The sequence below is a fragment of the Bidens hawaiensis genome, unplaced genomic scaffold (assembly GCF_021521415.1).
Source record: "Bidens hawaiensis isolate Kalapana, Puna unplaced genomic scaffold, B.hawaiensis_p1.1 tig00043540_1, whole genome shotgun sequence".
Classification (NCBI taxonomy): domain Eukaryota; kingdom Viridiplantae; phylum Streptophyta; class Magnoliopsida; order Asterales; family Asteraceae; genus Bidens; species Bidens hawaiensis.
The window spans coordinates 20,899-37,609 of NW_027497728.1; the positions used below are offsets into that span (position 1 = coordinate 20,899).

Genomic DNA, 16,711 nt, shown 5'->3' on the forward strand with positions numbered 1-16,711 from the left:
GATTGAAGGAACGTATAATTGCATTTCTCTATTGCTTTAACAAATTCTTTATGCATAATGTGTCATAAGTTGTAAAGTATAAAAAATAACAAAGTTGCATTTGAATCAATTCTGTTTTATAAGCACTCTTGGCCCATTGATATTTGTTCTTTCTATTGGAATCACTAATTTTGAAAATGTTGTAGTTTGTTAAGAATCTGGTACCCGATTTGTGTAAAGGATTTTAAGTTGTCGTTAAAGGGAATTAAACTAAGCATTTGTAAATCATTAACATTAGAAGTTATACCTTAAAAGTATCTCATATCACTTCATAAATAATGCCTACTAGGGGAGTTTTCATAATTTCATGTATTAACTTTTAACATGTTAAAAACGTAAGATTATGGATTGTTTAAGTTGAGTTTTTAATTTGAAAACCATTTTTACTTTTTCTTGATTTGATTCTGACTTTTGTGTAGGATACATTGGAAGAAAGGATGCAACAAGTTCAGACGATGAAGCAGCGGATGATACTCGGAGCTCTAACTGATGGAGAAGTCAGGTCGGGTTGTCTTGTAGAACTTAAGATGCTCTATAGATGATTAAGTTTTTTGTTTTAATGATTTCTTATTTTTCAATGGAAAATATAAATCATTAGGTTTACGTTATGTTTATTATATTGATTTTATGTTTTACTTTTTGTATACTATCTATTATGCGGTGTTCATTATTCGACTAGACTCACTCTGCAACTATAAATATACCCATCTCAATTAAAAGAACCCAAACGTCAAAAAATTTTAATGAACATAACAAACTAATATGTACGTATTAAATCAAAACAAAATTCTGTTAAAACATAAAACAAATCATTATAGAAAATATAAAGCACACCGATTAAAAACAAGGGCCTAAAGGGGCTAACAGCTAGTAACAAGCATATTCATATTCTTTATCATAGTCAATGCTAAGCACGAACAAGTGGAAAATCGGACATTGCTACTCACGTACATAAGGATTTTGAAGAGCTATGTAAAACTTGACAAACTGATACAATGAAAAAGAAAACAATACATTAGTTATTACAGTATTCCTTACCTTATTGATCGCATTATTTATTTCGTTCACTACAATATTACTTACTGTATGGATCGCATTATTCTTTTGTTTATTACTATATTACTTACCATATGGATCACCATTACTTATTTTGTTTATTTGGTTAATAGTCAATCCCAGCTAAAAGCAAGACTACTAACAACATATTTTCCAGCAGACCAAGCTAGACGAGCATAGCTCGTAGTTCTCGGAGGCAAGGAGCCAGCAATGAATGTCACACTATACATCTTCTTTTCATTTTTCTTGGTAAAGGTAAGCTCTTCTGGCTCAACTTTGATCTGCACAGAATCCGTCTTTGACGATGCCGAAACCTTGTACGTTGCGGGAGGGCCTACATTAGTTAAGAGTCCTCATGTACGTAACCACGGTTTGCCCCGAAGCTGCCGAAAACGGAACCGCAAAAGAGGGGTAGTTAAGATCTTCCACGCTGTACTTCTTTCCGTCTACACATTTAAAACTTCCATCAAATACCTTGATAAAGTTAGAACTGTAGTTCAAAGCACAAAAGAAGCCTAGGTAGTCCTCCATGGAGGCATTATAAACAAGACCGGGATCAAGGGCGGAAACCGGGTCAACATGTCCTGCACCTAGATCAAAGGGGGTTGCTGGCTTCCCGGTTGCAACGTCCAGCAGCTCTTTGCCATTTTTGTAAGTGTTATATGCAGTGGTCATAAGGGCAAATTGCATAGCCGCTGGACTCCAGTCCGGGTGCGCTATTTTGAGCAGTACTGCTAACCCACTTTACGTGTGGGCAGGACATTGATGTTCCATATTGGGTATTAAACTCCACGCGTCGAGAATCACCTGATATGCCACTAGGACTGCTTCTACCGGTCCAACCAGCAAGAATATTCGCTCCTGGTGCTATGACATCAGGTTTGAGCAGATACGGTGTTAATGGATTTGGACCCCTGGAACTGAATTGTGCGACTATGGGGGATGGTTGGACGCCTAATTTAGTTCCTTGAAATGTAACTTTTGCCTTTGAGTTATGATTCGAGTCTATATACTTCTTGATCGCATCGTGAGCGATTTTATTTACGACCACAGTTGGTAAGACGTGGAGTTCGACTTCTAGCTCTTTTAAGCGGTAAACGGTGCTTGCGAGGATCATTCCTGCACCACCGGCTTCCTTTACCACCATACCCTTTTTCACGCCTGAATACATATCCATCTCACATACCACAATTTTTCCAGGAACACTTCCTGGTGGCAAGGTGCCTGGAAGACATACATTACTATTTGTTATGTTACTGACACTACCAGCAAAGACCAATGGCACCAGGGAACCGGTTAATGATTCCTCACTTTTGTATAATGATACCCCGGATATTTTCTTCCCATTTCCAAGAGTAATATAAGCAGGAAAATCACGGTCCAGACTTGCTGCTCCAACCGTCACCACCCATGGGGCGACGTTTACTACAGTTGACGGACTTGGCCCGCCATTTCCTGCTGCGAATGATACGAATATCCCATGGGTTGCCGCCCTAAATGCTCCGATAGCAAAAGGATCTATGACATAGTCTGGAACCTGGCCGATGGGGCCAACTGAGAGTGATAATATATCGACACCATCAATAATCGCCATCTCTATTGCAGCGAGGACGTCACAGGTTGCGCATGTTCGGCGCCCACATGCCTTATAAACCGCTAACCTCGCATGTGGAGCCATCCCACGTGCGGTTCCTTTTGCATAACCAAAGAGACTAGCGTTGGTGACTACTGAACCAACTGCTGTAGTCGCGCAGTGTGTTCCATGCCCACCATCGTCCACAGGAGACCTTGACTCCGCATTCTCTTCAAGTGTCCCGTTAAGGGACACTTCATATGATTGCAAGAAATACCTAACACCGATCAACTTTCGATTACAAAATGACTCTTCGAATCCTTTACCGGTCTGACATTTACCTTATTAGACATAATTTTAAAGAGATATTTGAGGTGGTATTATCTAAATATAAATTAAATGTATTGCCTTCTTTTTATAAACCCTAATTAGATCGAACATAGTGGGCGTTGTGTGCACCTAAAACACCCCCAAGACGCCAGGGAAGACCACCCCCTAGGCGTATTGTTGGATCAAGAGCAATCGATTAACAAATATTGTTGCCGTCACAAGTTATCACTTCATTAATCAAGGGGCTTTAAAAAGCCAACATATTACAACTGAAAGAAAGACTCAAAAGCCATCAAAAACTGAACTAACCTACGTGACCATGATTACATGACTTTATTGAGATAAAACAGGGACCACTACTTTTAACCTAATGAAAATAAACACACGTGCATAACTGAATAACTTGGAGAAGACGGCGACTCTTTTGGATAATAATAAAACAAAGTAACTGACCCATAAACTTAAATGAGCTGACCCATGACCCGTACCAGATTTGAATTAATACTCCAACACCCTCTCTTAATTCAAATCGTCGTTACTCCCAACTTTGCCCTCAACTTGTTAAATTGTTCCGCTCCTAGAGCCTTGGTCATCACATCTGCAACCTGTTCTTCCGAGTAACACAACTTAATCTCCACCTGTTTTCCTTCAACAAGATCCTTGATATAATGATAGCGGATGTCGATGTGTTTACTACGGCTGTGCAGAGCTGAATTCTTTGTTAGAAACACTGCTGAAACATTATCACAGTAAATCTTGGTGGCTTCCATTTGTTCTTGACCAAGATCCTTTAACAACTTCCTTAACCACACCGCCTGGCAGGCAGCAGCGTTGACAGCAATGTATTCGGCTTCTGTTGTGGACAATCCACCTGCTGCTTCCTTGAACTCCATGCAATTGCTCCTGTTCCTGTTGTAAATACATTTGCTAAGATGCTCTTCCGGTCATCAAGTGACCCGGCCCAATCGCTATCAGAATACCCCTCCAACTGTATTTCTTTTGTCTTGCCATACCAAATCCCATATCCAATTGTACCTGCTACATACCTTAAGATTTTTTTGGCTGCACCAAAGTGAAATGTGGAAGGGTTTTGCATAAACCTTGAGACTAAACTCACAGCAAATGCCAGATCAGGTCTGGTGTGTGTGAGATATATCAGCCCGCCTACCAAACTTCGAAATTTGTGTGCATCAACTTGTGGACGGGCATCATTCATACTTAGCTTTTCACCTACTTTCATAGGAATTGAAGTAGGTGTACAATCCCACATTCCAAACCATTTTAGCAAGTCTGCAGCATACTTCTTCTGTGACAGGAAAATTCCATTTCTCTTTTGATTAACTTCCAACCCAAGAAAGTAATGGAGTGCACTAAGATCAGACATCTCAAATTCTGTCACCAACTTACTTTTAAACTCAACTAGTAAATCTGCAGATGAGCTCATATAGATAATCTCATCTACATACATACACACAATAATAATCTCACCAGTTCTTGTCTTCTTGATGTACACTGTGGGTTCACTCGTGCTTCTCTTGTATTCATTTTGTTGCAGATACTTATCAATTCTTTCATACCAGGCCCTCGGGGCCTGCTTCAACCCATACAACACTTTATGAAGCCTGTAGACCTTATCCGCTTCTTTTATCTTTTCATACCCTGGTGGCTGAGTCACAAATACTTCTTCTTGAAGTGGCCCATTCAGAAAGGCCGACTTCACATCAAATTGTTGAACTTCCCATCCCTTTTGGGCTGCCAAAGACAAAACAGCCCTTATAGTTTCAAATCTTGCAACCGGAGAGAATGTGTCTTCATAATCTACCCCATATTGTTGAGCATACCCCTTAGCAACAAGGCGTGCTTTATACTTGTGAATCTCTCCTTCTGCCGTTGTTTTGACCTTAAATACCCACTTAAGACCAATTGCTTTCTTTCCTTGTGGAAGATCTGTAAGAGTCCAGGTTTTGTGCTTCTTCAATGACTCTAGTTCCTCTTCCATAGCCCTTCTCCATTCATCATACTTGGCGGCATCCACATGAGATTCTGGTACAACCAACGATAATGCAAGTTGGCATGAACCATACACATCTTCCTCAATAGCATGTGTATGAGTGTACACATCATCAAGGGAGCGTGTTCTCAGTGTTCTATTTTCTAAATCGGAAGAACTTGAGTCATCATGGGTATGAGAGATTAGTGGTGTACCTGTAGGAATTTCGTTGCTGTTACCATCAGAAGTACCACCACTTGTTGGACTTGAAGGATCTGGTAGAGAACTATCTGATGAGTCCCCAATTGGCTCATCGGTTTGATCAACATTTTCACCCTCATACTCTTCAACCAATAACTTTCCCCCTTCATACCCTATTCCTTTTATCACTTCGTTATCTTCACTTTTCCACTATGCACTCTCATCAAACGTAACATCCCTGCTTGTTATAATTTTCTTTGCAACAACATCATACAATCTATATGCTTTCGAGTTAGTGCAATATCCAAAAAATATGCATTTGTTAGACTTAGAATCCAACTTCTTTCTAAGTTGAGCTGGTTCTAAAGCATAAGCAACACAACCAAAAACTTTTAAATGGCTTACCGATGGCTTGTAACCGTACCACGCTTCATACGGTGTTTTATCTTGGACTGCTTTTGTTGGCGCCATGGTCAGCAAATAAGCTGCTGTTGCAATTGCTTCACCCCAGAAACATTTACTCAAATTCTTCTCTTTCAGCATGCATGTGGCCATATCCACCACAGTTCGGTTCTTTCTCTCGGCTACCCCGTTTTGCTGTGGCGTGTATGGGGCTGTAAGTTCTCTATGTATCCCATGTTCGTCACAAAACCCTATAAATGCCTTAGAACAGAATTCTCCTCCACGATCTGTTCTAAGTGTGACAACCCTTCTTCCCGTTTCATTTTCTACCTTTGCCTTAAATATTTTGAACTTCCCAAAACTTTCAAATTTCTTATCCATAATGTAAACCCAAGACATTCTAGTGTAATCATCAGTAAACATCACAAAGTAAGAATTACCACCTAGTGACTTTGTTTGCATGGGTCCAACCACATCAGCATGTACCAGTTGCAACACTTAGGTTGCACGCCATGCACCTAATGGAAAAGCCTTCCTGGTTTGCTTTCCATAGGCGCACCCTTCACACACACCCACTGCATTGAGTCTCGGTAGTCCTTGCACTAACTGTTTATAAACCAACACCTTTAACCCTCTCTCATAAAGGTGCACATATCTTTGATGCCACAGAATAGTATCACTAGTTTTCACAGTTGCTAGTGCCTTTTGCTTGTGTTCTTTCTTCACATGCAAGGGAAATACGTTATTTTCAGCCATATCGATTCGCTGGACATGCTTTCCACTCTTGGACCATGTGATAGTGCACGCACTATCATCAAACAGTAGAGCATACCCAGCCTTCATAAGTTGCCCTACACTTATAAGATTATAACCGAGTGCTGGTGCATATTGCACCTCATTCAATGTTTTGTGCACTCCCTTGCCAACTTCTAGACTCACGTTACCCTTACCTTCTACTTGTATTCCTTTTCCATTTCCCATTCTCACAGTTACCTTCTTTGCCTCATCTAAGTCCTTAAACAGCCCACGTTGCTCTGTCATGTGATTAGAGCAACCGCTGTCTATAAACCAAACATCATCTTTGTGTTCATCATTTTCTGCTATGGCCATATACAAAAGGCCATCTTCATCCTCTTCCTCTTGGTCCCCTACCGCAGCGTTAGCCCTTGGCTCACTCCAACATTCAGACTTCACATGTCCGAATTTGTTACAATTGTAACACTGAGCACCCCCTCTTCCTCTGCTAGAGAACCTACCACACCCTCTGCCTCTTCCTCGTAGAAATCCTCTCCCACGACCTCGGTTACCGGGTTGTTCTTCTTCTCTGGCTTGAAACGCTTGTTCTTCAACAGCAACATCTGTCCCCCTGTTGACTCGTCCTTCATGAGCCTGCAAGTATCCCATAAACTGATCAAAAGTCAGCGTAGTGAGATCTTTTAATTCTTCAATCGCAGTCACCACATTATCCCACTTGGGTAGGAGACTTCTTAGAACTTTCTCTACAATTGTCTGATCCGACACATCTTCCCCAAGAGCCCGTTTCTGATTAACATTCTTCATGACCTTTGACAAGAAATCACCCACGGCTTCACCTTCCTTCATCTGAATGGTCTCGATCTCACGTCGTAAAGTCTGCAACTTCACGGTCTTCACTTTTGAATCTCCTTGGTACTCAGTTTTCAATAGAGTCCAAGCCTGCTGCTGTTGTTGCTGCTGCTAATCTTAAGAATACATCATCATGGACTGCTTGTTGAATCAGGCTAAGAGCCCTAGCATCCTTCTGTCTGTTGTTGCGCAAGCGGGTTCTATCAGCATCTTCTTGGTTAAAGCCCGTTGCCACATAATCCCAGAGATCATGCGAAAGTAGAAGGGTTCTCATTCTGATATTCCAGAATTCATAACCCTCCCCTTTGAAGATTGGAAGTGGGGTTGAGAGATTGTTTGAATTGGTGCTTGCCATGAGAGAAGTAAGAAAAGCTTGACAGGGATTGAACGATGTGATAAGTAATAGATTCAGAACCGAGGCTCTGATACCATATGTTGGATCAAGAGCAATCGATTAACAAATATTGTTACCGTCACAAGTTATCACTTCATTAATCAAGGGGCTTTAAATAGCCAACAGATTACAACTGAAAGAAAGACTCAAAAGCCATCAAAAACTGAACTAACCTACGTGCCCATGATTACATGACTTTATTGAGATAAAACAAGGACCGCTACTTTTAACCTAATGAAAATAAACACACGTGCATAACTGAATAACTTGGAGAAGACGGCGACTCTTTTGGATAATAATAAAACAAAGTAACTGACCCATAAACTTAAATGAGCTGACCCATGACCCGTACCAGATTTGAATTAATACTCCAACACGTATTGGGTGGTGTTTTTGGTTTCGGCATTTTGTACAAACGCCATAAGCTTTAATCCTCCGATCAATCCGTTTTTTTCCTATAAAACCCTAACCAATCGTTCATAATTGAGTAATGATTGCTAGGGATTTTTACAACTACACCAATTTTTGAAAAAAAAAAAAAAAAAAAAAAAGAAACCACGTTAACTGAGACGCCATGAGTCGCAGAACGCCAAAGGGGGCTTTACCACTACAGATGGTCTTACAATTATCAATACAACTTTATACAGTTAGATCGTTTCAACTTACCTTTCCACCTGCTAGGAATCAGCCCAAACCCGGTATCATCTAGGCTCTTACTTGCGGGCCATATACCGCTGTCCACCACTCCAACGATGACATCGCTTCCGGAGTTGGACTCCAGAAGTTTCACATCACTTCTTTCTATTCCAAGAAACTCGGGCGATCGTGTTGTTTGAAGCTGGTATACTGGCTCTTCATGAACAGCCACTATCCAGTGTTGCTGCTTAAGTAGGTTTGCTTCGTCAATGGTGAGCCAGGTGGGCCATGTAGAACCTTGTTGTTGCTATACAACATATTGGAGGACTTGGACACCGATCTCATTGTGGTTCCATACCAGTGCAGGTGGTTAGAAAATGAGGATGGCATCACAGACTTGTCCATATGAACGATGTACGTCTTCTGATCAAGGTGTTTCTGATCGGAAGCAACGTAGTGGTGGCAAAATGTAGCTAATAGTACTGCAATCAGGACAACATTTCTAAGATTCACTTTTTTTAAGATTTTTGGGTTTGATTTGAAGTGTGACGAATCATGAATGTGATATTGCTATTTATAAATATTTGCAACTGGAAAAAAATCTCATCAATTCTTATCTAGTAATCCTGTTTGTGTGGCTAATACTAACATGCGTGCAATTTAAAGTAACTAACACTCCAATTTAGAGAAATATAGGATATATTTTTTTAATTAATTAATATATTGAACACCATCAATGGTATTTTTTTTCCAAATAAGATGCCATCATCAATAAAGACACAAAATTTGACATTATTTTTTAGAAAAAGAGGATATCTATCCTTATCAAAAGATGCCATTAGGATTTTTAGTGTTTAACTAGGTACTTCAAACCCATTAATTAAGTAACAAATTGTTAGTCCTATTTTGTTTTAGTCTTTTGTATTGTAATTATATGTTTTGGGATTTAGTTGTTAGTATTGAATTTAAAGGCCCAAGGGAAATAACGTTGTAAAGCCCATTGGGCACTTGATGTGACTTACTTCTCATGCATGCTTCCTTATAAATAGGAAGCATGCCATGAGAAGTGAGAGTTCATAGTTGATCAATAGAAAACTTTTTGCAAACTCTCTTTCTTACTCTCTTACTCTCGATTCTCTCTCTACCCGAAAATAACATCTCAAGATCCGAGACCGCTTAGATGGCTTAGTGTGATTTCCGCTAGCACAAGCTCGGTTGATCCAAGATTATTGTTAGATCCACCCGCGTTGGGACCTACAATTGGTATCAGAGCGTAGGCTCACTAGTTGAGGGTGTTGGATCACAACCTTGGGTTTTTATCTTGAGTAGAAGAAAACAAGTGTTCTTGACAAGAAAGTTCACAAAAACCACAAAAATTAAGAAAAATACAAAAACAATCGGCCAAAATCTTCATAAAATGTCTTAGAGTGTGTTCATGGTGAAGAACAACAAGTGTACTAGACTTAGATTCAAAGGTTTTGGGTTTAAAAGTGTTAAAGTTGGTGTTTACGGGTGTGAAAAGTGTTGAATTTAACAAGTCAAAAATTTCACTTCTCAATCAGTGTACCAACCTTTAACCTAGTACTGACAAGTTAGGTGGAACAAATCCCAAGAAAGATTTCTTCTAGAAACTAAACCTTTTCGCTTCGCATAGTTTTCCGCATCTCCTGGGGTTTCGCTTCGCTTGGAAATTTTTCGCTTCGCTTGCTTAACCTTTTCGCTTCGCTTGAACCATTTTTTCGCTTCGCTTTAAAAAGTGTTTCGCACGAAAAAGGTAACTGTTTTCAAAATTTAAACTGTTTAAGGGTTGTTAAGTGTTTGTGACTACCTAGACCATGACGAGCACAAATTCTGAGTTACTAAAGGGTTATCTGCTGTTGGAAAACCAAGTGGGAACCCCTCAGAAGCCTACTAAGTTTATGACCCTAGATGACAACTTTGTCGACTTCAAATGGAGTTTCATGAACTACATCTCATTAACTAAAACTGACCTAATGAGATGTTTTGAACAAGGTCCTCATATTCTTGTGACTCGCACTGATTCTAGGGAACAACTTAAGACTGTTGAAAACTATGAACAAGCAGACAGAGACTTATTAGCACAAGACAAGAAGGCCTATCTCATTTTAACTATCTGTCTTTCAAATGAGATCACTGAGACTCTTCGTGAACACACAAGTGCCAAGGGTTTGTGGGATGCACTTGTTGAAAAGATTGAAGGCAATGCTGAAATTAGGGAGAACAAGAAGGCCCTATTGAAGGAAGAGTTCAATATGTTCAACCATCGACAAGGTGAAGCTGTGTTGGATTTGGTAAAGAGATTTGAGAAGCTGATGGTTAGAGTCAGAGCTGCCAGTGTCAACATAACCAACTCTGAAGTCAATCACAAGTTGATGAATTCGTTGCCTTACAGTTGGAGTACAAATACAATCACAATCAAGAGAACTACAAATCTAAATGCCATAACAAACAGTGATTTGATTTCTACTATCAAGTCATTTGAAATGGATGAGCAAATGAGAATGAATAATCATCTAAGTTCTCTGAATCAAGCTGGAGTGAGTACTGCTTCCTCAATGCCAACTTCTTTTATTAGCAAGACTCAACAGAATATGTATCCTGTGACCACTCCTAAGTACTCCCCAAGTGTACCTTCACAACCAATTGCTTTCATCTCAACCAGCAATTAATCAGACTCTTCAAGTACAAGTTCATTTCAAAAGGCAATCGACAGTGCGGTTGCCCAAGCATTAAAAGCTCAAGGGATTTCCACATCTTCAAAACCTCAACCAAGCAAACCTTCAAGTTACTGTGAAGCTCTTCCATTGTTGAATGATTCATATGTCTCAATAGTTCATGCTTTTCTGTCATGTCATGAAGAATTATTGCAGGGAAATCTATTGCCACCACAGTTTGAGACTGGAGATTTGAGAGATATCAATCAAAAGGATCTTGAAAAGTTGGATATCAAGTACCAAATGGCAATGGCTATACAAAGAGCTACAAACTTCATGAAGACGTATGGGAAAGATAGCTGCAATGACTCTGACAGGAAAAGGATTGGGCTTGACAAGACGAAGCTATGAGGCTACAATTGTGGCGAGATGGGTCACTTTTCACGAGAATGCACGAATCCCTCAAAACCAGCAAATAATATTCGTGTGACCGAGGTGACAGAGGAAGAAAACAGCAAAGTTGCTGGAAAAAAGCATGAAGTGCAGAAGCCAAGCAGCTCAGCTCAAAGAGTTGGGAATCATCCACACAAGGTCAATACAAGTATAAACTCAAAGGCCCTTGTCTCTTAATCGGAGGTCCAAACTGGTATGGATTAGGATGATCAATTCCAAGAGCTGCAGAATCCTCTCAACATGGCTGGCATGGCATTCACGACAAATGATGAAGCATCCTCATCCACTGCTGCTAGTTCTGATGTGTCGCCGTCACACCCCGACTAGCACAATGCGGAAGCGTAAAACGGGAATGTAACAGACACCTCTGATATCAGCATATTGTTTATAAAGAAACATTACAAACTAATTTACAATATATTACATTTTCTTGTTCTATCATCGTTTTACAGTCTAAGTGATACAAACCAAACTAGTACGTTAACTATACGATCTTACTACTAACACCCTTGCTTCTATTCACGTAGCATCAACCACACACCTTGGGCAAGTAACAGATTATCAAATCATTCCGATTTAGGTACACCTGAAAAGCAGTTTAAAACGGGTCAACTACTAGAGTTGGCGAGTTTCACGAGTTTCAGGAAAACAGTTGTGAACATTCACAAGGTAACATTTGCAATCATGATATAAGTATGTATGTATGTAAATGATGTAATTATGCTAAGCTACAGTGAAGCCTTGACTATTTGTGTTACGTGCATCCATTTCCCACGCCCAATCAACCACTGTGGCCCCCTTTCCGCCCACAATATGCCCCAAGTAGCTATGTCTAACACTACATAGCGTGTTGTATAATTATGGTCATGTGCAAATGGGGTAAAGTCTCAGCAACACATGCCGGCTCCGTTTGGGTTTGTCAAACCAATAGTACTATTCACAAGCCACCGGCTCGAAGTTAATCACTGTGTTAGTGGGGACTTTTGTGTGTTAGCACTTAGATAATTCACATCAATACATGTTTCAGGTATGTATATGTAATCAAACATGCTTTTCACCCCAAAAGTTCGTAAAACAGTTTAGAAGTGGGGTCATGAAACTCACTGTTTAGTAGATAATCAGTAGCACGTCTATTCGAGGTTTGTATAACTTGCAATCACGGTTTCCTATAATCAATATTATAATAATATTAATATTTTAATATTATTATAATCTCAATACTAAACTGGGCTGTATAACTAATCTGGGTATAGCTGAAACGCCCAGAAAGTGGCAATAGGCTTAGGTTGTGATGTTGTTCAATGTCTAATACTTAAAACCGAACTTGGCTCAGATTCCCGTTTTCCCAGCTGTGCCAAGTTATTCGTTTACGCGTTCAGAAAACAGTTATGGGGAAATGAGCTCGGGTAAATGTATTGGTTAATAAAATGATTAAGTTATAAAGAAGGATCACATACTGGGGTCCCAGATTAGCTACGGGGCCCGTTTCCGTTTATTCAGTTTGATTTAAGAAGAAACGCGCACAATCTATCCGGATTGTCCAGGTTTCTCATAGCAAAGTCCATTTTTACTTAATTAATCCAAAAATATGATTTTTGATCACTCTTGGTGTTTTGATATTCCCGCAGGTTCGTTAGTCGCGAACTTGCCGGTTTTTATAAAAACTGAGTTTGTTTAATCTTAAAATTAACATAATTAATTAACCGTTAATCATTAAATTATGAAAATTTAGCCACATATCAATTAAAATATTTATATTTTTATACAAATATTTTTGGAATTATTTACTGATTTATTAATTTATAAAAATTCATTTTATCAGCTATATTTCGCCTGAAAATCGTCCGTTTATCCCAAACAATTTCCAAAAATTCCACCAAAATTCCTGAATACTCAAATTATGTCCCAAAACAACCTGTATCAATTCCAGAATGTAAAAAGCTCGTGCAATATTCTTTTCGGCTATAAAAATTCACAGGAACGCATATGCACAAAATAACTTTAGACTTCTCCAAATGATCCCAAAATTCATATCTAATCAAAGTACATTAAATATGAGTTCCCAGAAAAATTTCATAATTTTTGAAGCATTTTAACTATTTTTCCCCATTAAACGTCCCAATTCGGTAATAAATTCTCCAAATATTCTCGGATGGTCGAAAAATTACCAAATTTGAACAGGGACTCAATGATATGGTCCTGGATATCCTTGCAAAATTTCAAGACCTAAAAATATGCACATCACAATCTTAACCTAAACAGCCCGTAAGCTAGTGTTTCGGCATTACCTTAGTGGTTTTGGTTCGTTTCCGCCTTTCTAATCAACTTTTCAAGTTCCCGTGCTCCTATGTAGGCTAGATACAAGTCCTATATCACAAACCAAGCAATTTTTCATCAACATAACAGCCTTAACTTAGGGTTTCGGCTAGTGCACAAAAACGAACTTTTGAACCGTAAAAATGCCGTTTCAACCCTTTAATCCGTGTTTATGGCCAAAAAAATATCATGATTCTGATTTGAAACTAGGTTTAGCATCAAAGTATATTTTTGGATTATTTTAAAGAGTTTTGCATGGTTAATCATGATTTTTACTAATTAAAACATGTTTATATGGTGTTAATCAAGGCTAAACAAGTATAAAAGTTGCTTATTTAAGTTGTTACCTTGGGGTTTTTGAAGAAATCTGGAGATTTTGATTGCAGCTGCTTGGACTTTAAATTTTTTTAATTGGAATGCATAAAAATGCTTAAGAGTTAAGTTTTATAAAAAAAATGGGGGTGGGGTATGCTGGCCGATCGGAAGTCTCATGGGCCCATTTTGGCCCAAGTTTCTGATTTTTCAAGCCCAAATACGAAAATCCCGATCCAAATTTAGTTCGGGTTCGGTTTTTGGCACGAAAAACTTATCGGGTGCGTCAAACAGTGCGAAAACGAGTGTTTTTCGGCCAGTTTTGTGTAAAATTATAAAAACATACTATATATTTGTAAAAATCGAAAATATTTTCACAGATCGCTTAAAACATTTCAAAGAAGTGTTTGGTAAGTCTTTTTCGGCTTAACGGATGATACAATGCTTGGTTTGTAACTATCTTTCGTGTTTAAATCTATAGCGGGTAGTTAAACGAGCATGTTTTCGTTTAACTTGTTTGCTATCAAACTAAGGCTATATTACTAATACTTTAGCTTATATTAAATGTATATCACTTATAGATGGCCCCCCGGAATATCTGGGTCATAACTTGACCCATTTGGTTAATCGTTCGTTTGTTACGCAAAAGGCGTTTATTTTCTTAATCGATAAATACGTACTAAGGTGTACCTTGTTTTGGCTCAAATGTCACAGTCGCCCTCTGATGAGGTAAATAAAAATCTTTGCTCTCAAGCTTGCGTGAATAAAGTTACATATTATAGATATCTTCAGGACGAAGTTTTAAAAGAAAATGTAAAATTTCGTCAACTAAATGCTGAATATGTAAAGGCTGACAAGATCTATGTTGAAAAGATTAAAACTCATCACGATTATGTTGCAAATATTAAACTTAAAATCTTTCAAGAAGAGCACAATGTCATCTATTATAAGAACATAATTATTAATTTAAAAGATGAGATTGAAAAGTTGAAACTTGATATTTCTGATAAACGAGAAAAGGAAAAACAAGTTGAAAGATTTGAAGCATCATCTGAGCAATTAGATGATCTTATTGGAGCTCAGAGAAGTACTAAAGTTAAATCGGGGCTAGGTTATAATTATTCAGCGGTGCCTCCATCAATGAACGATAATTACACTTGCCTACCCCATTTCAGCTATAATACTTCTCCTGATGAAGAGATGGCTTATGGTATTGGTAAAATACCAAAACCAATGAAAATTGTTCCTGCTGCCTCTTCATCAAAAACTCAGATTCCATCATCTGATAAGACTAACGTTAACGTGTCTTGTGTAGAAGGTGATGCAAGTTGTGATTGTGGGAAGGTTAACTAGGGTTGTAAACCAAAAAGAGAATTAGAACCCCGTTTTGAATCTTGTGTGGGTCTAACAAAAATGATTAACAATCCTGTCTGTAATAAAGTGTGTGAATCAATGTTAGGAAGCTTAATGTCAGAATCAAAAGCTGTGTTTTGTGAAACATCTGGTAATGACTCTTGTACAAATATTTGTAATGAAAGTGAATGTTATTCTTCTGATTCAGAATGTGAAACGGTTTTTGATGAAACCATTGAAGTCAAGGTTAATGAACAGACTAGTCAGAGTTGCTCTTCAACTGATCATAATGTTGAGAACTTAGTAAAAGAGAAATCCAAATTTAAAAATGAAAAACCAAGCACTTCCTGTAAATACGTGCCACCGAAGAAAGCCCCATTTTCTTAATATACAAATTTAAACAATAGTGCTCAATATTATGATCAGATTGATAGTGACTATTATTATTCTCAAAAGGAAGCTAGATATTCAAACTATTTTACTTCAAAATCTTCAAAATGTTCATCATTATAAGATAGACACAAGTTACAGAAAAGTTAACCCAACTACATCACCCTATCACACATATATCAGTGACCAAGATATTTATAAATGCAACCAAAGAAAATGTTGCTTTGTTTGTGGGAATCCGTCTCATCTGGCAAGACATTGCAAAAACTGGCATTAGCAACAAAGAGATCGAAACAGTAAGTTTGGTCAGACATTTTCTAGGTTTCCTGCTCAAAATAAGAAATTGCCTAACCAAACTTACACTTCAGCCAGTGAGACAGATTTAAGACCCAAAAGAACCGAAAAACCCAAGAAACCTTTCTAGCTAACCCAAAGAGAAAGGAAGAGGTTAGCTAAGGGATCTGAAGCTGAAAAGCCCAAGAACCCTTCAAAGGTTTTCTCAAAGGCTAATCAAGAAGATTTTGTGGTTAAACCTAAACCAAAACGAAGGCAATCAAGAAAACCATTTCAAAACCGAGGAAATCATAATTCAAGTTCCTAGTGGGATTGCTCTTCAGATTCTGACTCACCAAAAGATTACATTTTCAAGAATCATAAAATTAAACTTGGTGATTTTGTGTTTAATTTTCCCGAGACAAGTACGTCTCGGGAAACCCTCCACAAACTGGTTGTTCGTGTGGGTAGGGTCAGCCAGGACGGCCTGTCAACAGTATTTGGTACTTGGACAGTGGCTGCACCCGACACATGACAGGAGACGAGTCCCTGTTGTTCAACATCAAACCATTCGACGGTGGACATGTTTCCTTTGCCGGTGACATTGGAGGAGAAATAACCAAACAAGGGAATGTCTCGAATGGTACTTTGACATTCGATGAGGTTAATCTGGTGGAACAGCTCAACCACAACCTGCTCAGCGTGTCTCAAAT

The 16,711-nt window shown here is 38.6% G+C and overlaps 1 pseudogene across 1 annotated transcript; it reads right to left on the reverse strand.

The window, feature by feature from the left end:
* Positions 1 to 1,208: 1,208 nt before the first annotated feature.
* On the reverse strand, positions 1,209 to 9,878 carry LOC143594377 (subtilisin-like protease SBT1.7 pseudogene; annotated as a pseudogene). The gene is made up of 3 exons (XR_013146327.1): positions 9,864 to 9,878; positions 8,257 to 8,796; positions 1,209 to 3,009 (listed from the first exon to the last, which is right to left on the reverse strand). The product of XR_013146327.1 is annotated as a subtilisin-like protease SBT1.7 pseudogene (transcript).
* Positions 9,879 to 16,711: the final 6,833 nt, after the last annotated feature.